Source organism: Hipposideros armiger, unplaced genomic scaffold (assembly GCF_001890085.2).
Source record: "Hipposideros armiger isolate ML-2016 unplaced genomic scaffold, ASM189008v1 scaffold_394, whole genome shotgun sequence".
Lineage (NCBI taxonomy): Eukaryota > Metazoa > Chordata > Mammalia > Chiroptera > Hipposideridae > Hipposideros > Hipposideros armiger.
Window position 1 is genome coordinate 1514031 of NW_017731744.1, and position 27411 is coordinate 1541441.

Sequence of the window (27411 nt, forward strand, 5' to 3'; positions counted from 1 at the left end):
CTCCCTTCTCTATGAGGTAACTCCATTTTTTTTCCTGGTCCCGAGCTGGAGCCTCCTCTTCAGAAATTCCCTAACATTTGTGGCCACTCTTTAGCACTAAGCATGGGTTACTTTGTGATTTGTTTAGTTTATGTTTCTAGGTATACACCCCAATCTGTCTCCCCTGCGGAGGAGCCCTGAAGGCATAAATGCTATCTCACACATGTAAACCTCTTTGTATTCCAGAGACTAGGAGTATTATTCCACTGCAAGTTCTAGAAACTTAATGAACATTTGTTCTTGCTGGTGTAATGATGATAATGATGTTACTGGGAAGTCTCAAGTTAACCACCACATTCCACAAAACCAGCTGTATTTCATCTAAGAATATGGGACATTTTTGAAGCCAAGGCTGTACACCAACACATCTGTACAAGTTATTTTGCCATTATACAATCTGATGGTTGGTGCCCAGGCTATCTAGTTGTTAAGTATTTTTTTTTATCTCTCCTCTGCTTATGGTACATTTTCTAATGCAAAATCTTTATCAATTATTGTATGTACTTATATTTAGTTCCCTTTGGAAAGAATTCAAAAGTGCAACTTTCTTTTATTATCTGGCTTAGAAAAGAAATGCGTGATTTCTGATGAATTGTGTGCTATTTTCTGAGAATTTCCCCACTGACACATCTTTTGAACAGAAAGGATTTGTTTCCCAAGTTCTTACTCATGGGCTTTCAATAGACTTCAGATGTGGAGAAGCATTGCCCTCCTCAAATATGATTTGCAACTGCATTCGATTCACTTTCCTTCCTTTATGAAATTGAGATGGACGGCTGAGCCAACTAGAAAAGTGTATGTGAATTGCATTTTATTCTAATAATATTAGATTGCCCTACAAACTCATGCTTGATGCTGTAGGGCAAAATCACATATCTGGGATATGTTTTTCTTTTTAAGCACAGTGAAAATTAAAACACAGTAGAGAATAATATTGACTTTGCACAACACAAATGTGGTCTATTTCAAAGTGAGGTAGCTATCTGGAAGAGATTTTCAGCTTTGGATTATGTTGGTGCTAATGGTTAAACCTGCATACCTTGTCTTTGATGTTCTGTCTGGGCTCATGTGAAGTAATGGGATTAAAAATAAAGTGTACACCTTTCTTTTGATCTAAGGAGCCAAAAGAAAAGGGGGGAAAAAAACTGGTCTCCTGCTATAATTTAGAGAATACCACTGCCCTAAGAAAACTGATGTGATGCCGGGGCTCGGTTCACAGATTTGACAGGTAGCGTACCCTAAAAGGTTTTCAGAGCCATTGTCCTTTTTCCTGAAGCGATGTAATTCCAGATATGGCTCTATAAATGTGGGTTTATCCCATCGACAAAAATCGAGGCAGGTTCAATTCATTTTAAGCAACCTCTCTCAAATGACTTGCTTCTCTGTTAACTGATAACAAAGTAGATGATTTAGGACTGCTGGTCAGTAAGCTAAAAAGTGACAGTAAAAAGATGCTGGCATAAGAGCTTTACCTTGGCATCAGAGCTAGGTTACTTTTAAAAAGGACTTGTTTATTGTATATTTTCTAATGAAAAATATCCCATCTTCTGCTTGGTCGAAAAAAAAATGTGTGTGTGTGTGTGTGTATGTGTGTGTGTGTGTATATATATATATATATATATATATATGTATATCTATATGTATACATATATATATATATGTATACACACACACACACACACACACACACATATATATATATATATAGAAGTGTCTGGATGCTGATGGTAACCACTTTGAGCACCTCTTGTAATTGCAGAAGTCAAACGTGACTTGTGTTCATCTTTTGTTATTGGTATTTATTGTGTATTACAAGTTTAATAGTTTTTTGTTTCTTTGGCACCCCCACTATATATACTCACACATACATATTCACATACTTTAAAGACTCTAATCAATATAGAAACTAACCACTCCAACTGTAGTCATTTCAGAAATGAAGGAATATGATGATCAAATATTTCTCCATTAAGGAAAAAGAAAGGGTGTTGGGGTGAGGTCACTGAAAGGTGACCTAAAGAGGCTTAGCTTGGGTTGATTGTGCCTGGAGTCTTGTAACCCAGGCTAGCCATTGTAAGGCCCTTATGAAACCCTTTGGTTTGTAATAGATCTGTGAACAGGTGTCTTTTTCTACATACTGGCTGGCCACACAAAACACACCAAAAGGAGACAGTAAGTTAAAGCTCGTTTTTCAGTACTTATGACCTTAGGAGGTGTGGTGATGAGTCCCTGAGACAAGACCAAAACTGAACCCTTTGTGTTCTTTCTAACACCAGCCTCCCCTCCTCTTTCTGTCTCTGCTTTTGATATCATTGTTTGTTTGTTTTTTTTTTCCTGTAAATGATGCTACTATTGGGTTGTCAGAAAAGCCATGACGTATTTTTTCTATGTTTTTCGTTGCAAAAATGCATCATGATTTTTCTGACAACTCAATATTTTCAGTCCATCCAGGTTCAAGTTCTCTCTTAAGTGGCCAACATTTAAGCTCCATAAGACTTCCGTCCTTGAGGCCTTCCGCTATCTCTTGCCTTATGTCACTGCTTTGTTACCCGTCAGCACCTCTCCTTCAAGCTGGACTGACTTCCCTCCTCTACACTTGGTCTAACACTGTTCCCAGTGCTCAGACGCAGCCTAGCCCGCAGTTCCCTTTTTCTCTCCGACCAGCATGCCCAACTATCCTGACCCGAAGTGCCATTGAGACTGTTGAAAGTTTCCCTGGAAAACACACACCAACCGAAAGGTATCTTCTCAGAACTCCTGTAGAGAGTTGTCTGTAGTGTTTTTGGCCTCTCCACAAAGACCAAAGTCCACAGCAGGGTGTGTGGGGCCTTCGAGACTGTCTCTTTAGCCTCCCTTCTTTTGCAGCACCCTCTATCCACCTCCCCGTGCACACACCAATCCTGCAATCCTGCCCTCCTGAACCAGGCTCCCCACACAGGTTGTATGTGCTCTCTCTCCTCTCCCCCTCTCTGTCTCTCCTCTCTCCCCTTTCTCTGCCCCCTTCAGGTAGTTTGCCATCTGCCTGAACTGTACCCCTCCCTCTCAGGGGCTCACTCGCATACCTTTCAGAGCTCCTCTAGGAAGCCTCCTCTAAACTGGTTACTGTTCCTCCCCTCCAGTGCTCTGTCACCAACACTGCTCTTAGCTCTCACTACACCACACTGAAATTGTCCTTTTTACTTCTTTATTTCACTAGACTGTGAGCTCCTTGAAGTCAAGGGTCACATTTTGTATCGCTGTATCCACAGATCAATGCCAACTACAAAAATGCTAATGAGATTTGCTAATAGTAAGAACAGATGTGGTGCTTAGAGTCTGTCTTCCATTCTGGTTGACTATAACTATTTTCCACTAGGACGTAAGTTTTTAACAGCAAGGATTGTGCTTTATAGAGCTTCACCCTGAGAGTATATTGTACGCTACTAGTATGTGGCAGGTATTTACTCAATATTTTTCTTTTGAATGGAATCATTTATGCAAAGAGCGTTGTTCTTCAAACTATGCTCTCACAAAACTACACTTATTTCAATACTGATGTCATTTCTTAAAATATTTTGGGAAATCTTCTAAATAATTTAGAAACTACCCAAGAAAATAAGCTTTATTCCTGACTGGGACCTAAGATTTTGTGTCAGGTTGATTATCACAGTGAGCTTCTTTTGAACGCTGACTTCCTGTTATGAGTTAAAATGCCTCAACCCCAAAAATTAGCAACTTTGAGTATGGTTAGTATACAAGACTGTGAAAATCTCAAGGGCAGTGACAGTGTTGGCCAAGTATCTGGCACAGTCTATCTTCCTTAAAGACATACGTGAATGAATGAACAAACAAATGAATGGAATAAAAATTATGTGACCAACTCCGAAGACCACAGGTGTACTCAGATATTTTCAATGATATCAACATAACGAGTACACTTTAGAAGAGGTTAGTAATGTCTTTTAACAAAATGAAACACAAGGATAATAAATCTGCCTCACTGTCTAAGAGTCATGCTCTGCATTTCCCATATTAAGTAAGGAGATTTGAGTTACTGACAAGTCTGTTGGTATCTGAGTTTGAGTTCTTCCCATCAACTGATAACTGAGTCCTTTCTTTGAAGTCTCTGTTTTCTGTCCCTACCCTTGGGTTTCTAGACTTTCACCTACTTAAGCTTCTTTGCTCATAAACTTTTATTTTGCTCCATTCCATCTTTCTTTCTGTTTCTTTTTTTTCCATTCCAGTTATTATTGGATTTTTCTGACACCTTACTGCAAGGTCCTCCTGTCTTTTCATCCATGAACTTTTAGGATCTTAATCACATGTATTGCGCACTAGCATGGAAAGTTTTAGTGTGTAGAGTGGACAAGAGAAGAGTGTTCTTTAAAAACAAACAGGGTCCTAGACCTCCAAATGGGTCAGACTGCAGGGAGAAACCATTTTAAATGTTGTTTTCTTGTTTTAGAAGTTGACATAAGTCTTGTGAAATAAATGGACATTGTCAAGTGTAAGTTAACTGCAGCAAAAACAAGTTATCATAAAATAAAATAATCATGAAGGCACAGCACAGTTTCTTTAAAACAATAGTTGGGATTTGTTGTATTCTCAGAGTAGTACAGTTATTATTGCTGTCAAACTCATATGCATGCATACTTACACACACATGCATATATTTTATAATTAAAACTGAATACTGGGCATTTCCTTTAAAAATAATTTAAACTTTAAAAGTATTCAAAAGTCAATTTTCATTTCCTTATTTTGTGAAATATTTAAAGAAAAAAAAAGTCCATGGAAGCAAAGGGGATATATTACCTGAATAACGGTTTGCTGTTAGAAATTAAGAATGCATATCCCCTATTTTTATTATTCTGACAGAGTGGCACATAGTTCTCAAAGCAGACTAGGTTCTCAGCAAGTCGGCCATAGCTTTCCAGAAAAACACAAGTAGTTTCAATGACATTTCATCAAGTGGTTTCCAATGTGCAAGTTTCTAAGCCTTCAGCCCAGTGGATCACTTTAAAACAAACAAACAAACAAAAACATGTCGATTGAAAGAAGTTAAAGCCAGGACTGCTGCAGGCCAACATATTGGAAATGGATAGCACAGCCCTTACAATCGCTTCTTTGCCTTTCTGGCCCCTGTAAACCTCCACTTAGTAGGCATGTCACAGACAGAAGCCAGTAGAAGAGTCACTATATGGGGTGACATCAAAGACATGGCATTACTCCCAGGCACCATAGCAAATGGCACATTCGATTTGTGAATATTTCTCAGAAAATACATTTTTATCTTCCATTATTGAACAAAGAACTTACTGTAAAATATAGTTTGCCTTTTTTTTTTAGAGGAAACCTCAAACTTGAAACTTGTTCTTTCTCTTTCAGGGGGTTATCAGAGTGATGACAGTGGGAAGTAAGTTCCCTAACCCAGTGGTTCTGATCCCAACCCTGACAAAGTCAGAGCCCATTTAGTCATATCCATGAGTTAAGTTTTGTAGAGCTGCGTTCCCTAAAGTGTGTTCTATACCTGTGGTCTCATGAAATGCTCTTTAAAAAAAAAAATGGGGGTGGAGACAGAACTGCACACTTTATCTCCTATGAATATTCACAAAATATGTTTGCATATTCAAGTCTTTGAGAATTCCTGCAGTAAACAAATCAGCGTAACTTTATTAAATCTAATATTTTTGAAACTTATTTAACCACAGATTTTTGTTTCAGATAACACTTATTAAAATTCTGAGGAACTAGTATTTTCCAGAAAAAGGTCTAAAAAGAAGGTACTTTTTAGACCTTTAGTTCCCCACTTGAAAAATGAGAGGGTAAAACTAAATAATTTCCCTGGCCCCTATCAGGCCTCAAATTCAATGGTTGAATAAAATTTTCAATTATGTGGTCACAAGAGCCAAAATTAACATAAATGCCAGGGAGAGAGATGATTTTCCTGATATAAAGTAGGTAAAAACAAAGGTTCTTTCACATGTTGTGTTTACTGTCATGTAAGCTGTCTCTCTCCATCTTGTGCTTCTTCATAACCCTTTACAAAATAATTTAAAATTCGTACACTCTCCCTTAATTTTAATTTTAAATTAATTTCTATCTAAGGATAAAATCCATGTTTAATTTCCTATGCAGTATCAGTTTAAAACTATGTGTGTTGTAAATCCAGAGGAAAAATTATTTTTTTCAAGACTTTATGATCGTTGCTGCTGTTATGACCCTCTCCCACCCACATTATAAGTTCCTCAGAAAGCAGGAATAATATTCTCTTAAATATTTTTCAATGTTCCATTGCATACATTTTTGGGTACATTGTAGTTGTTTCTTATTTCTGTGAAAGTGCCAAATAATGGGTAAATTGTTGAACAGGAAGCTACACTACTTTATCTCATGTCTTTGGAGATTCTACAGGTATAGAGAGAATTGTATTCCTTTTTTTTAACTATTGAAGAAGCAAAACATTTTTAGAACTGGCATTGAAATAAGAAACTAATACCTACTTACAAAGTCACATGCTCTGTGTCTCCCTGTGATGGGGTCTGCTGCTATGTCTCCATGTCACCATAACTGTGTCATAGCTATGTCACCATAACTATAGGGAATGATTCTTAAACTCTTCACTTACCCATGCATAAAATGCTTTGAGGACATTTTCAAACCGTTTGCCATCTAATCGTCTAATCTTCTCTCCACATCCAGTATACATGTATATATCAAATGCTATGAACTCAATCTCAAAGGATAATGAAGAAACTCCTACCACAGGATAATCATTCTTGGTTATTGATTTTATATGATGTTCACAACAATGAATGATTATTTTTTACTAGGGAGAGAAGCAGGTGAGGTTAAGGAAAAACATTTCTTGAGCACTTGCCATGTGTCAGGCATAGCCATTATAATTTAATTTACAAAAGTCTAAGCGTTAACTTTCTTGTGATAAAGAAACTGAGGCTCAGAGAGATTGATATTTTGACCACGGTCACACAGTGGATGGAAGAGTTGGGATTTGAATGAAATGCTGTTAATTTCAAGTCCATACTCTTTCTGAAAAGGAAACAGTAGAATTATTTTTTCTTCTAAAATCATCTAGTTATTGAAGTGTTGTGCTAAAAAAAGAGTTCTAATGAGACTTGAAACATTGCATTGCTATAAGGAGCTGTCTATATCCATTTTATCAAATTGCCAGAATTCCAGAATCTTTTTCTCTTTTTGTCTGAATGCATTACACATGTCTAAAAAGGTTGGATAATAAAGTAGAAAATTGTTTTTCTTAGGCATTGATAAGTGTTATATTACATTTTGAGATGGTTATCTGAAACATGTGTCTGTGGAATATTGTATGAAAGTTTAAGAAGGGTTCTTCAAGGTTTAAAACAGAACAGAGTGCACTAGTTTGTTCGTTTGTTCTCTGTTCCTGCACACACAGCCTTCAGCACACACAGCATCTCCTTCTGGCTTGTGTGACATGTGCAGCCATCACCGGGTCCCACTGCTTGTGGTACACACCTCCTCCCAGGCCTGGAGGGTGAGGGCACCCCGGCACACAGACTGTGTTCATGCTCTTTGTGTTTCAGTCAGCACTGGATTGCTTCTTATGTGGTAGACAGTAAATGTTTGCTATTTAACTTTGTATAAAAAATCTATTGGGATGACATTCACATACCATGAAATTAACCAGTTGAAAGTGAACAATTCAGTGGCATTTAGCCTGTTCACAAATGTTGTGCAACCACCAATTCTATCTAGCCCCTAAAACATTTCCATTACTCCAAAGTAAAACCCTTTATCCAGGAACGAGTTTCTCCCATTCGTCCCCCTCTCCCTCCCCTGATAACTACCAGCCTGTGTTCTGTCTCTGTGGATTTTCCTGTTCATAGAAATGGAATTATACCCTATGTGACCTTTTCTGTCTGGCTACTTTCCCTTAGCACAATGTTTTCAAAGTTCATCCATCTTTCAGCATGTATCAGCACTCCTGTCCTTTTTCATGGCTGAATAATATTCTATAGTATGTGTATATTGCCACTTGTTTCTTTCCTGATCCATTGATGGGCATTTGAGCTGTTTCTGCCTTTGAACATACTGCCTATAATCACCCCAAAATGCCTGCTGCAAAAGCACTTGAAATGGGGCAGTTCATAGTTGCAGAGGGAGCGGCATAGGGCTCAGTGTGACATTAAACCCACCACTAAGGTTCTTTTTGACACTGGACTCACTGAAATGTATTGTTATTACTTTAATAAATGATTTGCTATGCATGTATGTTACAGATCTACTGTACAAAAACTGTAGATAGTTTTTCAATGTAACATGATATGTAATTATTTATGACATTTTTGTTTATGTTCAGTACTATATATAATAGAATTATACAATGCCTGTTCGGATAGTTTAGGTTAGAGACAAAAAAAAAATAAGTTCTCCCTAAAAGCTCTAGTAACCAAAAGCGTTAAGTATACTCTTTTGTCAATTAATACAGAAAAGCTATTGAAAACATTGAATTATCTGGCATGTCTACATACATAATAATTACTCAGCCACGGCTTTTCCTTTTGAAACAATTTATACATTACATAAACCTAAGTTTCTCATCCAAGTATCATTTCAAGAGAGGCAAGCTTAAATAATGGAGGCAATGGGGAAACATAATATTACGATAATGTTCTTTGGTGCGGTTTGGAAGGTTTTAGAAACATTTGGAACTATTTTTCTCATAAAGTCACTTAACTATTGAAGTGTTATGATAGCATTTCCCTCTGCATTGTATACAATACAAAAGGAGTCCAGTTAAAGGAGACATCACTTCTAAATATCCTGATTAGAGGGATTTCCACCAGCCAGGAAATTATATTCTCTGGTTCTGATATTAGTTGAATAAAAAGATGCAGAGAAATAAGGAAGGGCTGGGTGATTTAGGGCGTCCCATTTACTGTCAAATGCCCATTTTCTTTGCAGCTTCATTTAGCAAAAGTACATGAAAAATTCCTAAATGGACAAAAAAAGGACCTGAATTTTCAGAGTAAATAGCTCTAACTAAATCGATTTGATATTTTCTTTTGGGGGGAATTTTTCTAACTTGATTATAAGCCAATACTGTCCTTGAAACTATTGAGATGAAGACAATGTTTTAACTTTTCTTTTACTTAGACCATTGTTGTTGGCTTTTTGGAAGCTATGTGCCTCAGAAGTTCTAAACACCTGTCAAGTGTTAAATGATGTTCCCTTGTGAATTAATAATCATTATGTTCTTTGCATTTGACATATAGATACTCGATGGTGATCATTTTTTATTATATGATATCTATGGCCTTTTATAAATTTAAATTGTTAACTATTAAAATTCAGTGCTTTTTAAAGGTATATAATCCGTTAATAATGGAAATGAAAGCAATAGCATATATGCTTATAAGAGGTGTGGAATATTTTTATTATCCTTGAACTGAAAAACGATTTCTGTGGAGGGTTGCAGTGCTATCTGTAATCATGGATGACTAGAGGATATGGCTAAGCCGTACATCAGAATGGATTAATTTCCTTGTCAGTGAACATTGGGGAATGTTCTTGAGAGACCAAACCTCGAGAAAAGGGAATTTGTTTCAGGCTGTCACTGAAGTGGTCATTGCCAAGCCCTCCTACCCTTAAAACAGAACAAAACAAAAGAATGGCTCTTCACCACTTAATTTAAAGGAGACAGAACAACACTGACTTTAATTGAACTCTGCTTGAAAATGAAACATATATACTATACTACTTTTAATAGGGTGCAACGAGGAGCATCAGCCATTTCAATTAAACAAATGGGATGCTTTTTCCATTTTCAAATAGCATTTTCTGATAACATGGACTAGAGGTGGGCTCCTAAGCCAACTCTAGCATCCAGAGACAGACCACCACTTCTCATTCTCTCAGCCACTGACAAATGCCTGAATTCCAATTGAGAACAAATGATTAACTGGTTCAGTGCCAGCCTTAGTGCTACGTGCCTCACTACAAAAGTGAGCAGGGTGGAACCATCTCTGGAGCTTACAGGCCAGCATACAGGCAGACAAATAATAGAGTGGGGGAGGGGTGGGTGGTTTTTTTGCGTGCACTTGGATGAAACACCCGACTTTGCTGGGGTACTTAATCTATGTCCTAGAAGCCAGACTTGCATTACTATGCCAGGACTTAGAGAGAGATTTTAAAAACAGTCCATTGGGAGGTCTATCTTAGTGGTGAAGTCATTCAAGGGGATGGATGGCTCTGATGGTCCATACATTTTGCCTTAGAAAGATCCAAAATGAGATTCCCTCACTATAACAGTTCACCCTAATTCTACCCTCCTGAACAGAGAACAAGCAGCAGAAAACAAGGGGACCTCTTGACTGTGTAAGAATTCTGGATATATAAAGTCTTACTCTTCTCAGCTTTGCTCAGCACCCACATGGCTGCACTCATATCCTGGGGTCTGTCTGCTTTCAGACATCTTCCCTCATTTATATCTCTCTGGAATGAGCCATTATTTCATAATCCAGAATATGTTTTGTACTTTCCACACTGTCTTTTCCGTGGGATCGTATCTATCTGTTCTCTCAGGTCTTTGAAATGTTTCTCTAAGTTAAGCTTATAACAAATTCCATTTCATCCCCACATTTTCTCTCTGTTGCTAAGAGTTTCACTCAATGCTAAGTGGCCACTTTCTTTTCAAGTTCCTGATCATTTCCACATCCCCTACTCACCCTTCCATCTCAAATTGTCTGATTTAAGTCCAGAAAAGTAGTTTCCCTACTTGCTTCATCTGCCTTCTAAGAGCTTAAACTCTTAGCGAAGTGAGTCAAGAATTTATCCAGTGTTTTGTTTTTGCCAAGCAAGGCTTCCAGATGGTGTCCTCATGGTTGAAGTCCTGCCCCCTACTTTGTGTTACTTCTGTGCCGGTTTTGTAGTCTCTATTACCAAACCACATCCTCTACCTGGCCTGGCAGTCTACAGTGCATTTCCAGAAAAAAAAAAAAAATCTATCACCACCATTTTTTTCTCTTTTTTCCAAAATGCTCTCACCCTTGGGTTTGTAATCTATTATGATCTTTGTGATGTACATTATTCTGTCCTCTGAGCAAATCTTTTTCCATTTTGAACCAAGTTTGACTTTTTAACAATAGCACTAATATTACAAAGCTAGGTTTATTAAGTGATTACTATATCCCACAGTCAGCACTATATTATTAACCTCTGTTGAGTGCGTTTGATACTAAATTATACTAAGCTAACAGTACTTCCTATGAGGTAGATGTAATTCTCTCCATTTTACCTATGAGGAAACCGAGGCTTGAGTAAGTTCAATAATTTGCCTACTGAGGCTACACGACTAATAAGTGATAAGGCCAGAATTTGAACCCAGAAATTCCAGAGCTTGCATTTTTAGTTATTATACTGCTTCCCCTCCCTCATTTCCTTGCAGAGGCTTAGAAGTGACTCATACCCCTTCAGGGCACACCTTGAATAAAATTCCAAGTTAAATCAACCTCTTGTTCAAACTTTGTGCATTGGCGTACAGACCCCTCAGGCCCAAAGTTTTCATCCTAGTGGATTTCTCTTTAAGTTTTCCCTGAACCTTCTGACATTTTTACCACTTGCTGCTTTGTTTTAGCCCTTATGGTTTCAGGATTTACAATTATGTCTGACTGTTTTTCTCCCCCTCCACTTACCAAAATTTAGCTTAGAGGTATCTTGATGATATTGGCAAGTTAGGGATATTCTTTTCTGGCTTCATGAAAAACACTTTTTCTAAAGTATTCTTTCCTTTGTTGGAGTTTATAAAACCAACTCTTAGCCCTGTCCATGTAGCCCCCTGTTTGCTCCTTACATACTATTTTCTTTTTTGAAGGTTATGACCTTGTATTTAAAAAAGAAATAAACACCGCCCATCCATACCCTCCCACCACCCCTCCCCACCAGTTCTTGAATTTGCTTCCTAGATGACAATTACAGCCATTCTCAATTCTGGTGGCACATTAGAATCACTTGCAATGAACAAATATCAGTACCCAGGGCCCATCCCATATCAATTAAACAGTTCCTGGGAATGGGTCTTAGACATGATTAGCATTTTAAAACTCTCCAGTATTTTAAAACGTCTGATATGCAATCACGGTAAGCTCCATAGCACTATGAGCTTTGTATGGCAGTAGCATCCATTCCCACTCGGATGAACAGAAGTGGGTACATTCTGAGTCTTGGCAAGCTCCACCTCCCACTAAGATGCATGCTGTAGGAAGACAACTTGCCTCTTGCTTAGCTTGGCTACAGCTTTGTTCACAGGAGTGAACCGGCTCCGTGAGGATTCTCTTCTGACTGCAATTGCTAACAGCACTGTGCCTGCCTCCTAAGGTCTGAGAATCCTCCTAGAGCTTTGTGGTGCCTCTGCAATCACCCTCCGTGGAGAGCACAGAACCTCTGGTACACTTCCAATTGCACACTTTACTTCCCATCTCTCTTGGCACATACTCTTTTGCTGACTCTTCTCTTACCATTTATTTTCCTCTACTTTCTTAACATCTTTTTTTTCTATTGGATTTCCTTATAAGAAGATGTCCTTCTGCTTCTGTTTAATCTCGGTCAGAGAGACATCCTTCAGTCTATTCATCTTTTCTAGCAGGAAACAAACTAACATTGAGAGTAGACTCAGCCTAGGCAGAGTCTGTATAAAATATCATCTGTAAGCATCACTCTAGAGCTTACTTTTTAGTTGAGAAGGAAAAATGAAGGTATTTGAAGGCAGCAGGGCATGTGTTGTCATCAACATTCAAGAGTCTCTGACAGAGCATCTTGAGGGAGGTGAGCCTTGAACTGAACTTTTCAGGATAAGAGTAGAGAAGGCACCTCATTTTGATTGAACCAATCGGTGAAGGTGTGGTGATGACATTTAATATGGATTATATGAAGAAGAGTGTGTCCCAAGGAGACTGTGAGCTCTGGTAAAGATGAGATGGGGTGGGGTTGGATTAGGAGAGAAGGATAATTAGCAGGGTGGTGAGATGGATCCTACCTCACTTCCCATAGTCAAGTCAATTGTTAGACTCTAAAATGTTGAGGTCAAGCACGTACCTTCCACCTGCTCCCATGCTTACAACAGTGTCCAACAAAGATTAGTCATATAAAATCTATTTATGAAATGAATAAAATTCTTCTGAATCATATGGGGGTGTCCTAAATCCCATTAGAAGTCAGGTGAAATTTATTGGCTCTTTCTTTACAAAAATGCAGATAAGTACACACACACACACACACACACACACACACACACACACGCAATTTTCTATATAATTAGAGGGGGTTCAAGGACTCCCTGAAGCCTAGTCAAAGTCGCCAGGTTAATAATTGGTGATTTAGAGATGTGTGACACATGATTTATGTCTTGAAAATTACTCAGACCCTCCCCCATGATTTAAAATTACAAAGAACTGTTCCATCAAGTTTTGCTAGTTGTAGAGAAGTCCTCTAGAAAAGGTTTTATGGGCAACTTTTATTGCTGTGAAGGATAATACCTGTTTCTGTGAACACAGTACAAAGTCTACTCTAGACAGCTTTTTCCACCCAGTTTATTCCCATAATCCTAACTGTGGTTTTGAAGAACTAATGGATGTATTAATATTTGTAAAGAGCATTCTTCAATAAGTCATACTGTTATCCCACAATAACATTTAGTTGCTCTTGTACTTTACTTATGTAACTTCATGTGGTTAAAAAAAAATAAGAAGAATCACTACAAGTGACAAAAGGGACAACATTCCCATTTAACAACTGAAAACTAACAGCTCAATTAGGTGATTTTCGTGACCGAGGCTTACTTACCGTTAGGTGGTGACCCTGAGATTGGAATCCAAGAAGGCAATTTGCTTCCGAAGGTGTCTTGCTCAACTCCCGCTCCTACTGAAGAATTTTTACACACACACACACACCCTCCTTCCCCTCCCAGCCCTGTTTTTAGGATATATGTGGCACTTAAGTGAAAAGGAAATTTAACTGGCATTACTATCAAGCTCTCTGGAGTTGTGAACAAAACGTAATTAAAACAAGATGGAAGGTCCACAGTTTTGCACCTACCTAAGTGCCTTCACCATTACCACCATCAGCTTCTTTAATCCCAGCATCAAGTATGCATGCCTCTTTCTAAGACACCTTCATAGCATTTTCCAGTAGACGAGTAGCATATATTTGTTAGGAGATGACCTAAATCGTCCCATTCTTTAGTAAACCAGGCAAGTTGGATTGCTCTGCTAATCTGTGGAGGCATGGCCTTGTCCCCACCATTCCAGGAGACTCGGGGTGACCTTGTGTTCTTTATGAATGTGCCATGGGTCAAGGGTGTGAGACCAATGGGAAGCAGCTGCAGTTGACCTTTGGGAACTTTGTGCCTTGAAAACCACCAATGGCAGAAATGTCTTTCCAGGGTAACTTGTGGATTGAGAAATTGATATTTATTAAGTCTTGTTGAAAGAAAATTTGAACTTAAAAATAAGCACATATTTATTATAACTCTCTAGGTTCACTTTCTTTAGCAATCACCTTTGGTTTGGTAAAAGTGAACCTTTATTAAGCGACTACTTGTGCCAAGCACTAGGCTGAACAGTTTCCTATTGGTTATTGTATTTTACCCTCTCACGTGCCCTGTGGCCTTTTGAAAAAGGATCATGACATTCATCAGAGACAAGTGGTGTAGATTTTGTTACAATGGTAGTGATTTTTCTCCATCAAGATAGGTTCTTAAATATTACACTTAGGACTTAGTGGATTTTCCTTCCAAGAAAGGAGAAATGCTATTTATGAGAAGCTCAGTTTAATAATATCAGATGAGCAGAATTCTATGTTTTAAACTGTTTGACCCCATTGAAGGAGTTTAGGTATGGAAGGCTCTCACTCTAAGACAGTTAAACACAAGAGCAGGCCCCAAGAGTGTCTGTGCGTGCATCTTAAATTTTAAATCTAAATTTAAATTTGAATTTCCACCAATCAGGCCTGAGAGCTAGTATCATTGTTGATCATAGAAAGAGAGATGTTTCTAATTAGCTAACTTTAAAGCCCTATCTTAATCACTTAGAGCATTCTTGTGCACATCTGTGCAGCAGGAGTCACTGGATTACCTCCATGGTGTATGTGTGTCTGGGTGTGCGTGTGTGTTTAAAGCAATGCTATAACTCTATCCAAATGCCATTCAGCACTGCTTTAAAGTTTAGAAGCAAATGTGTACTTAGTAACGTAGTTTAAAAACCGAAACCCCCTTCTACCTTCTATGTTTCTCTCTTGTAAATTGGGCTTGTTTGTGGAGGGAAGCCATTTCAAATACTATGACACATACATCCCAGAACTTCTTCCCTCTGCCTTCCATCTAACCTAAATGAGCACCAGAGCCAGGGCCTCTCATGTGGTTTTGCTTCATCTGACAATGACATCAGTATCTTTCCATTCTCCTTACTTTTACAAAATTGTGCCGAGAGTGAATGGTGATGCCAGTAAAGGAAACTGAGTCCTTGGAGTAATTTTTCATTAGAGTAAATGAAGTGATACGATATACAAGTAAAGCCTGACGTGACAACATGGCATAATGCTGTGATACAGAATGCTTCATTCTATTCGCATGAATGTTTTCTTAAAGCTTTCATGCCTTTTGCATGTCTTGTGTGTGTCTATAATGATCAGTGGAAATAATTCATGCTCAGCTATTTATTTCTATCAGTGAATGACCAGATGCCTGTTGCCTATGTTGGAGGAGAACGAACCCTTCTGCCTATTCAGTAAGTCTGAGGGACATCAGAGATAACAAACTAAATGGGATGATCAACTCTAACCCAAGTGGGAAACATGCAGCTGCCTTTTTCTACTTTATAACATTGGCAGAGGCTCACAGATGCCTTTATTCTTATTTTTTTAATTGAAATAAATTGTGTATTTCCCCTACCAAAGTAACACATGCTCATTATGTAAAACTATGGCAAGACAGACCAAACAAAAATGAGGAAGAAGGCTCATAAATTGATTTTTACTAGCCACTTGGCGATTTGATGATGGTGATGAAGATGCAAACCTGATGTTTGTTTGAGCACATTCTGTGCTGGACACTGTGCTAAATGGTTTACATACCTTAGATTATGTAATTCCCCCACTACCCACTGATGTAGGTAATGATATTAACCCTCCTTTACAGTGAGGAAACTGAAACCCAGAGATGTTAGTTGAATCTCCTGAAGTCACACAGCTACTAGGTCACATAATAGCAGAGCTAAATGAGCCTGGGATTCTAGCCCTATTGACTTCTAAGAGTTAACCGATAAACTCTTTATCTGTTGTATATGTTTCAGATATTCCTTTTGCTTTTCTAGGCGGACTTTTTGTTGATTTATGAAGCTTTTGATATAGTAAAATATTTTACTTTTACAGACTAATCTATTCTTTACTTTCGTAGTTTTTACCTTTAGTGCCATGTTTGAAAAGGCCTTTCCTATTCCTAGATTATAACATGGGGGGGGTGGCAGGGGGTGGAGAAAAAGAGAAATGATAACAGTAACAGAAGAAAATGATCACAAGCCAGAAAGCCAAGGTATCTGCCGAAGTTGTCACCAACAGGAAGAAAAGGGAGATCAGAGAATGTATTTGAAGGCAGTGGCAGACGGGGAAATAAAGCTGCTCCCTTATTATAACCATCAAGTCCAACCCATTCAATAAACCAGTTACATGCACTTCCTTTCATGCCTCCCACCTGCCCTCCCCTTCAAGGTCCCCTTCAGGCAGTTCCTAGATGGGAGAAAGTCCTAGAGGAAAAGAGAGGAAGGCTTCTTACATTTCTGGTACCATTTGAGGATCTCTCTTGGGTGTTCAGTGCCTTCTGTCAGGCAATAGCCAAAGGCTAGCTCTTTTGTGTGGTCCACAGGGGTGTTCTTTTGAGACCTGAGACGCTCCTGTGGAGACCTTACACACGGGTATTTCCTGTCGTGGATGAAACCCTCTGTGGTGACCTCTGATCACCTCCTCTCTACCCAGGAGAGTGGCCCTTACCCTTAAGGCAGCTTTCTTGGGCATATTCCTTTCAATATGGTGCACGATCCTTCTCTACTCAAACCAAAGGGAGAGAAAATTAAGTATCCTTTCCCTTCCAAATGGTAACAATGGAGTCTGTTTCCATTGCTACCCTTTCTTCTTATCCAGCCATGTGGACAACTTTAGTCATCTTGCTACCTTCAGAATCTCGAAGTCAGGGCTATCATCAAGATCTATCACCTGTATTTTAGGGGGCCATACAGTAGGTTCTTCCAAGAACACTTCTGAGCTCTGTTCTAGGAGCAAGAGGAGGCAGGCTTTTGAGTTTTGGCAGCTTGGCCATCACCCAGTTTGGGGAAAGAGACGCCAGTCTCCCCTTCTGGCAAGCATCCCACATCTCTATGAAAGGTCCTCATGGAGCCTTCTACTCCTGTGAATTTCCTCCTCGTATATAGTCTGTTAGAGAATGATGAATAAGAGTCATGGGGCCAGTATTTCTACCTTTAGCAAGTCTTGCCAAGGTGTGTCTAGCACCTCTGTTTAGTATTTGTAGGTATTAATCCTTGGCATTAAGACCTCAGCTGAAATGCCACGATGATAGAAAAAGTCCTATTTCACATCGCTTGATGTAGTTATTTTGTGTGGTGGACATATTATGTGATAGTTTCTCTCTTTTTTTATTATTTTTTTTCAAAATGAATCATCAGTTATCAGTGATGATGTGTTTAAAGATGATTTCTAATTAGTTTATTACTTTTTAAATAGTGACCCAAGCCATCAATACGTTAATATTTATTACTTCTAGAGGTATAACCCTTTTGCAGTAAAATGAAAAAAAAAAAGATGATATGAAAGGAGTGTTCTGTATTGCAAAGCTATTTCTATGTTGCAGTGTGTTGTCCTTCGAAAGCAGTATTTTGTTGATCTTAGTGACAACAAATTCAGTGTATCTAATAATACTACATAGCAGGTCTTCATTCTCTTCCCTGTTGATGTGACAGTCACTCTTTAATGAAACGTCATTTTGTATACTATTTGCATTGTAGATCAGGATTGAAGAGCTGAGTTTGCTGAAGCAATAGCTGAGCTGTTTATACTTTTTATATTCTTCTATCAAGAAATAATTACCCTTCAACCAACCTTACCTCTTTCTACTTCATATATGCAAACCACCTAAATAAAACATACTCAAACTCCCAAACCGCACATCAGCATACAGAAACAACAGTCAGGACCCAGAAAAGCATGGAATAGCGTATGCATGACCCTTCCCCTTCCGCATACCAAGGCACACAGTCATTCAGCAAGTAGATATTGGGCATCTACTGCAGGCCATATACCTGCAGGGCAATGGAGTTGATTTTGCTCATTTATTTACTACAGGAAAGTTAAGAATACGATTTATTTTAACTCTAGTTCAGGGGTCGGCAAACTGTGGCTCGCGAGCTACATGCGGCCCTTTGGGTGCGTCCATGTGGCTCTGAAGTAAAATTGAAAATGAAAATAAAACTATCATAGTTTCATGTATAAAATTTTTAAAGGATATTATTCACATAATGGTGATTTCATTTGTTTTATGGCTCTCAAATCATTTTTAAATTGTTGTGAGGGACTGGATTGGCCCTTCCATCTCAAAAGTTTGCCAACCCCTGCTCTAGTTCTGTAAAGTTGAAATGTTATTTCTGGCTTAACAAAGACAATCATTATAGTTATCTCGTTGGTTTGCTACCTGCTGCCTGTAATTCAGTTAGAATACATCTACTGTGCACTGATTAGCCTTCAGTGGCCTCCGGCAGTTTACCTCAGGGCGATCTGGCCATTTGGATGCTGCTTCCAAACTAACATTCAGTTCTAGAATAGTCTGGCTTTTGGCGCCTTTAGAACTCAGTTATGCTCTGGCATACATTACTGTGTGTTAAATGTGTATCAGTCAGGGCATGTATTGACAGTTCAGGTGTTCTGTGAATATTTTAAACTAGCCCATTCCAACAAGATGTGAAATCTCAGTACAGCATAAATTATGGTATAATTAGATATCTAAGATTAAAATAAATTTTTGTTGTTTTATATGAGAACTCCGCTGAATAGTTTCTTTTCCTAGCACATTTACTATATGGTTGAAAGTATCCAATTTCCACTTATGTCTAATTTAGTATTTAAAGAGATATTTGTACTTCCGTGGTTATGACCCACAATAATATTAATAAAGCTGTGAATGGATGTAAGCCTATACTGAAAATATCTGCCCATATTCATGAACCCACTGTTCAAAAACAGCATATTTCAAGGTGAAAAGGAAGAATACTCCTGTGCTAATAATGTTGAATGTCAAAAAAATGTCCAGCATGTCCTGAAAGATGACCATGGATTGTTGTGATCTTTAAACAACCAACCTACATCACTTTGAAAAGCTTAGAGGAAGGAAATCCAGCCATATGCTAAAATGTCTGATATTTCTTCTAAGTCTTTTTCCTATAGCAGCAGAGATTTGAGTTTCAGTGGGAACTCTATAAATACCTGCTGGTTGCCTAATAGTTTCAGCAAATATCTAGAATTTTGAAAGCTGGTGAGATTTTTTTTTATTATTTATTTAATAGAAGGATAAAACTTGGAGACAAACCTTTCTTTATTGCCTCACTTTGGTGAATTTATGGCTCTCCCCAGGTGTACTGATCATATCTAAGTATGAAGTAATCATTCCCGCCCCTCCTCAAAATCATCTTCTCTTCTGATGTTTCCTGTCCAGTATCTATTCCAGTTTAGCAAGTCAGAAACTGGCCCTAACAGTTTCCTGTAGAATTAGACCCTTAAGATCTTCAGATCCTAGAGCTTCTGGATAGAAAAAATAAAGTAGGTTTTCCAAACAATAGCATAAAAATAAAACATGAGAAATAAAAAAGATGCTGTACAAATTATGCATATTTTTAAAGGACTAAGTAAAATTTTTATATATTCATTAAAATGAACTCAGTGGATATGTTAAGTATCAGACATGTGTGACGAGAGAATTAGAGACCTAGAAGCTAGATCTTAAGAAACAAAAAATAGAATAAAGAAAACACATGGCTAATAGGAGTTCCAGAAGAAAAAAATTAGAGAAAATGCTAGAGGCAGTATTCAAAGAGATTTGGGCAAGAAATTTCCAGAGATTATGAAAATCATGAATTCTCAAGATAATACATACGTTTAGTTCTAAAAGGTCAGATAGTACCAAAAGGTCTGTGATACAAAGCAAAGTCCCCTCCCCCCAGTCCTTCCCACCCCTCAGTCCTCTGTGCCTCACCAGAGCCTACTGCTACAAAACTTTCAGTTATTTCTTATCTTGCCATTTCTTGATGTTTTAAAATGTGAGATATTATCTGTTGACTTCCTACCAGTACAGCTAGATGATGACTTAGCACTGTTATAGTATGCGCATACACGTGTACGCGCGCGCGCGCGCACACACACACACACACACTTTCCCTCACCCTATCATTTCTTCCTATGTGACTATATTTCAACTTAAAATGAATGAAATAGTGTTTCTAGCATTATTGCTATGTACAAACTGTTCCCTGCTGAGCAGCATTATATCCTATGATTAGATCTCCTTCCCTGAACAGCGCTTCACTTTTTCCTGGAGCTAATTATTACATTGGTTGTATTTGCTTGTTTTCTGCATTACTATCACAAACCCATTCCCCAGCTCTGTCACTGTTGGTAATTCATCTTTTTGATATGGTCAGCCACAAAAGAAAACCTATCATTTCCATCTTTTTCTTGGACACCTCCATCCTGGAGGCCTCTATTTTCCTGCTCCTGTTTGTTTTGGTTTCTTTCTGGGCTTCTCCCTCAACTGTTTCCTGAATCCCATGGCTTTCTCTTCTTTGTTTGACTTTCTCATTTTAGTAGGTTTCATCAAAAATTCCTTCAAACCTTTTATCCTGCCTCCCATTTGACAGGTACTTGACTGAGTTTGGAGCTTTCTTTGAAAATCATTTTCCTTATAAGTTCGAGGTAATGCCCCACTGTTGTCTACTTTTTGAACCTCTGTTGAGAAGTTTAATTCCAGTCCTTTTCTGATACCTTGTACATGACTTCTTATGTTTGCTCTCCAAAAGGTATTACATTTTCTTTTTTTACTGCTGGTGTTGTGAAATTCCGTGATTCTACTTGGATGGGATTTTTGTTCCATTCTCATGCTGGGCACTCATTTCCTTCAATACAAAGAATTTTCTTATATTTCTTCTTTGATTTTTCTCTCCCATGATTTTCTTAGGAATCACTTTCTTCAATTCCTATTCATCAGTATTGAACCTTAGATTGACCTAATTTTGTTCTCTTCTCCTATTTTCTTCTGTTTCTTTTTTGTTCTGCTTTCTGTAAGATTTTCTCAACTCTTCCAACTCTTCTATTTTTTTTCAGTTATGATATGTTTATTTGCAAGCACTCTTTTTTTTTGTACTTGAATGTCCTTTCTTATTGTATGCTATTTTCCCCACCAAGAATGCAAAATCTTATTTTATCATTATGGATATGATAGCATTTTTTTTTCTACTCTCCATATTGTCTCAGTTTCTTCCAAGTTCATTTTTATAGTTGTTTGCTTTGTCCTATTTATTTCATGTTAAAAGTTTCCCTCAAATGCCTAATGACCTGGTTCTCCATTCATATTTGAGAGTGAGACCCTGAAAGATGATTAGAATTTAGGAGACAGGGCTTAGTGACTAGTGACCTTTCTCAGAGAATGAGCAAACAGGATTCAGTTGTTTTCTTGTGGCATCCCCACGTGTAATTGTCACTAGGTCAGTCCAGTTGGTTTCCAGAGAAGTCCCTATAATCTTCTGGAAGGGGAATCTCCAGCTGTCTGGGAGCCAAATGGGGGAAGGGTGCTGCAGAGGCCACCCCAATAAATGGGCGTACTTTCACTCCATTCCCCTCACCCTCGCCTTTAGCCTGGCCTTGTCTCTGTGGTTCCGGCCCTCTAGTGAGGTAGGCACCTTTCTGCTGTTGAGGTGGGAGGAGAGGGGAGATGGTTGCCTGGCTGCATGTGCTTAGGGAGGTTATCAGAAGGTTTGAGTTCACTTTATATAGAATTGCTACCAGTCCTGTTTTCAATTCTGCTCTGCAACTGCACCTCCAGAGGCACCTGGCGTGTTTAGTTCCTGAGCCTTGTTGAGTTTCTCTGGAGCAAATGAGCTGCTGCTTCTTAGCTAACTCCCGTGCACAAGCAACATCACCTGTGCTGATAGACACGCTCTGCTTCCTCCTCTCTACTGAAACACCACTCATACAGCTGCTTTTCATCTTCTGAAATGTAGTTGACATTTCTGTTATCTTTTTCTATTTTTCTCTTTGCCCTTGAGAACCTATACTTTTTAAAAAAAATTCCCATACCATTAATTTAGTGGAGATTCAAAAGGGGCATTTAAAATTGGTGTTTGCTCTGCCATGTTTTCCCCAATCCGTTCTTCCTACTGAAACCCGAGGTGTTTCTTCAGACCCAGTCTGACTGTAAACTTCTCAGATGGCTACAAACCACTTCACTCATATTATTAAGGGCAGAAAGACCTCCCCTGGTTATTTCTCAGGCCTCAATTTTGTCCCTCCCCTCCCCTCCGCTACCTTCACTCCTATCCCCACCCACTCAATGCTTTGGCCATATTTTTTTACCACTGTATCACTTTTTCTTCCTAGGTCCTTTGCACATGCTGTCCTCAGTGCAGCCCACCTCTCATTCCCATATCTGGATAACTTCTAGTCATCATCGCTGAGGTCTCAGCCGAAAGATCACCTTCCCTAGATAGCCTTCCTCATTGCTCACCCCACATCCCCTCCAGGGCTGCATTCTCATAATCATGATACCAATTCTTCCCTGATCAAGCACCCACCACATTTTGTGTTCCGTGGGAACATCGATTTGCCTCGCACAGAGTAGACACTCCAATTTTTCTTGAATGGTGAATAAATGTTTCTTTTCCTCTGAACCTTTTTCACTCAGTACTATTTTCACCAAGTATATCAGGCCTTTCTTTACCTTCAAGCCTCGGTTATATTCTCGTAACAGCACAACAATTTACCCATCTGTTATATTTTTACATCCCTTTTCCAAATTTAGAAATACGGAAAGCATAGAAAAGCTGAAGTGGAAGTGTTTGTACACTTACTTTGTCCACTTAAAGGCTTTATTTCAAATACAGCATTAACAAAATTGTACCTTGTGATATTAGTTTGGAATAAAGTTACTTTCTGTGGCTTAAAAATAAGACAACAACAGATTCAAAACTTACTTGAAGTGAATCAGTACTTAGTGCTGTAGCATTTAATGTGGGAACATAAAAAAAAGAAGGTTGTGCTAGAAGTTGTATTTGCTGGTAATTTTGATTTATTTGGGTTTTGGATAGGCAAATGAAAAAGAAAAAGGAAAAAAAAAAAAAGACTGGGTTTTTGATGCCCATCTGTTCATGCTTCAGAGACCTGGAAACTGATGTTTTAAATTTCCTGGTTTTCCTTTCTTGGTTTATGCAGCTTTAAGAAGGGAAAAAGGATGGAATCTCTCAGAAAAATGAAAGAGTAAAAGGAAACACAAGGAAAAGTGAAATGTAGAAAAAAGTACCATAGAAAACAATTAGAAAGGGAGGAATATAAATTTTTTAATTGATGACATTGGACCCTTTGTGTTTAATGTGACTCTAGGCATGATTACACATCTTTGATTAGTATACAAATGAAAATAAGGTAACATATTTAAATGCCTACCTTAAATCTGGAAGTCTAGGGCAGTCCCATGTGAATGCAGAGAACCAGAGGGAGTCGAGTAGGGTTTGGAGAAAATTCTTTGGAAGTAACACTTCTAAAAGACAAATAAATAGATAAATAAAATGCCTTCTTTAAATAGATAAAGTGTAACTGGTACTGGTTAAGAAAAATACATTTTTAAAAAGGCATGGGTCTCTGGTTTATAAAGTAGGCTTAACTATGAAGGGCCAGTGGAGTGAGAGAATAGAGTTTTTGGAATGTTGCGTTATCGCTTTAGTAATAATGACAACATGATGATGATGATCTTCACCATTATTATCAGTAATAAAAAATATACTAGTGTTCCCTGAGCTCTTACTATGTGCCAAGCAGCATGGAAAACATTACTCTGCAAGACAGCATTAGTATTATCCCCACTTTATAGAAGTAACTGATACTCAGTGAAAAGACCTTTCCCCAGGTCAGCTAATAAGTGTCAGAGCCCTGAGTTTGAAACCTGATAATATGCCCAGAGCTCTGTTTGACCCAGTATGTCGTTTTGCCCCATAATAATAATTCCAAGATAATCAGTAAATTTTATTAGATATTTTGATCTTTATTCTTCTAAGAGAAGTCAGGGACTGGCCTCATTCTCATTGAACAGATGATAAAACCCAGGTTTAGAGAGATTAATAACTTTATTTACAACCCAACACAATTTTCAGAAAAAAATATTTTCCTAAAACTCAATTCTTGATTTTTTTAAATTTATTTTTTAGTTTAAAAAAGTAACACTTTTACTTCACAATAAAATTCACAAACATTTTCTTCTTTTTTATCCCCCAATTCTCTTATCATATTTGATAGTCAGCTCTCTCTTCTTTCACAAATTCTCTTGTAGTCGCTGTCTACGAACATAAATACAGTGCCTTCAACTCCATTATTTTCCTGATACTCTCCTTCAGAAGATTTTACACATCATGGTGTTGACCCTTTCTCCTCTTTTTCATAACAGTATCTAGTTGTATTAGTCATCTCAGGCTGCCATAACAAAATACCATACACTGAGTGGTTTCAACAACAGAAATGTATTTTATCACAGTTCTGGAGGCCTAAAGTCTGAGATTAAGGTGCTACTATGGTTGGTTCTGAGTAGGGCTTTCTTCTTGGTTTTCAGATGGCTGTGTGGTGGTAGGACGGAGGTGGGGAAAAAGAGAGACAGAGACAGAGACAGAGATGGGGGGAAAGAAAGAAAGAGAGAGAGAGAGAGAGAGAGAGAGAGAGAGAGAGAGAATCTTCCTCTTCCTATGAGGCCACAGTCCTGTCGAATTAGGACCCAATTTTTATGATCTCATTTAACTCTAGTTAACACCTCAAGACCCTATCTCCAGACATAGTCACTAGGGGTTAGCGTTCCAATGTAGGAAATTTGAGGGAACACAGTTCAACCCTTAGCACCAGTAAAATGATGTCATGTTCGAAAACAGACTAGACTCTCCGATTGGAAATGCTGTCATAGGGGAATTCTTACATTTGTTTGGAAAGAAGAAAGTGATCCTTTCTTCAATACCAAGAAATTTTCCCTTTCTGCTTTCAACTTCCTAATAATGGATTCCAAAACAAATCATGGAATAGAACATGTGATTAGAGATCATTTTTTGAGTTTCCTTCAATGTTTAATTGACGCTATAGAAGACACGGGGTTCCCAGGGTAGTGAGAACTTGACTCGCCAACAAGGGAAATCTTTACAAAGCAGCTTGCTGAGTTTGTGTATATACTTCCTGTTGCTCCAAAGAGATTACTTCAAACCCACATTTGGGAACTTTTTCATTTTTTTATATACTATCATTAAATTAAGTGATGTGACTGGATAGCAGGTTTTGAAACTTTGCTTCTGAGTTATTAACAAAACAAATGACAAGTTATTACGTTTGAATTAAAAAGTTAGATCATTTTAGTAAGGGAATCAGTAAACATACCTTAGTTTAAAGGTGATGTGGATGATTTACAATTTCAGGGGCTAAGAGACCAAAAATATGAAAAGTTACTGCATATGCACTAAAAGCTTTGTAAATACAGACATAACCCCTTGCACAGAGAAGGAGCTTAAATATTTGTTGAATGAATATTTGTTGCCTGATTCAACCTGGTGACTCATTCACTGACTAACTAGAAACCAAGATTGCCTTAGGAATAACTCCATAAGTATGAATATTATATGAAGGAACAAGGAAATCAGAAGATTACTTAGATTTACTCAGCTCCTCTACATATTATAATCAACATATGTTATCTTTTAATCCTTTCAAGAAATTTGCAAAAACAGATATTATCCCATTTCATAGATTAGAAACTGAAGTTCAGAGAAATTAAGTGATTTGAACAACTTCACAAATACAGGAAGTGCCCCTGCAACCCTGTGTACCAATACAGCCTGGATTCTCCCCTCTTCACCATTCCCATTCCTTGAGTGGATTTACTTAAGATTTATCACTATGATTTCTCTCCACCTCTCCTTCCAAAACCATCTTTGTCATAGGCTTACTATGGCACCTGAAATTATCCCATTTGTGATCAGTTCCCTTGAATTAAGGTATTGCCCCTTTTGAAGAGCGTAATGCATCAAGCACAGAAAGTGATTAAGCTCTCTGTCTTTGCCCTTGGAGCAGCTCTCCTGCCACAGCCCCTCTTCCCCTGAAAATGTACGTGTGCGCCAAGTTCGCCTCCACCGCCTCCTTGGTCAGGAGCACCTCTCAGCTGCTGAGCCAATCGCTCTCTGCAGTGGTGCTGAAATGACCGGAGACACTGACAGATGACAGATGAAAGCCTCAGCAGCTTGGCCGCCCCCCATACCCAAGACCTCAGTTATTTCTAGCTGTAGCTTCCAAACCAGCTCCATTTCAAGGGACATCATCACAGCAGCCAAGTTCATTGGGGCTGGGGCTGCCACTGTGGGCTCTGGGGCTGGAATTGGGACTGCTTGGGCGTCTCATCATTGGTTATGCCAAAAGCCCTTCTCTGAAGCAATAGCTCTTTTCCTACGCCCTTCTGGGCTTCGCCCTCTCAGAGGCCATGGGGCTCTTTTGCCTGATGGTGGCCTTTCTCATCCTCTTCGCCATGTGAAGGAGCCATCTCCACCTCCCGTAGTTCTTTGTCCTGTGTCTTGTCTGCCCTGTATGTTCCTTTTCCTATACCTCCCCAGGCAGCCTGGGGAAAGTGGTTGGCTCAGGGTTTGACAGAAGGAAGATAAATAAATACTGTATTAATAAGATTTTTTTAAAAAAGGTGATGAGATTAATTTCCAACAAGACCAACAATGGAGAACAGGGCATAGGTCAGGGCTGGGTGCAAAGTGGGCCTTAGTTTCAGTATCAGCTGCAAGGAGCTGCATGGAGATGTGGGGTGGGAGTGGGTGGGTAGGGGAACAGGGCCATCAGAAAGTAGTGTAAGGACTTTAGGGAATTAAACACGAGTGGGTGGAGAGTGCTTAAAGTAGAGGTAGGAAAATAAAGATTTCCTATTTGCAGCTTAGCCTATAACTTTGCCAATTGTGTAGAATTACTATAGTAAGTCTGTGTAAACTAGAAAGTTTTGTTGTTGTTCTCAGAGAGCTCTTTTTTGGGGAGGAGTTCAGAAGAATGGCTCTGGATTTGAAA

The 27411-nt window shown here is 38.5% G+C and overlaps 1 protein-coding gene and 1 pseudogene across 3 annotated transcripts in view; both read left to right on the forward strand.

The window, feature by feature from the left end:
• Positions 1–27411, forward strand: part of QTMAN (queuosine-tRNA mannosyltransferase) — a 333545-nt gene that overhangs the window by 284912 nt on the left and 21222 nt on the right. The gene's annotated exons all lie outside the window — the stretch shown is intronic.
• LOC109393864 (ATP synthase F(0) complex subunit C2, mitochondrial pseudogene) lies at positions 26456–27026 on the forward strand (annotated as a pseudogene).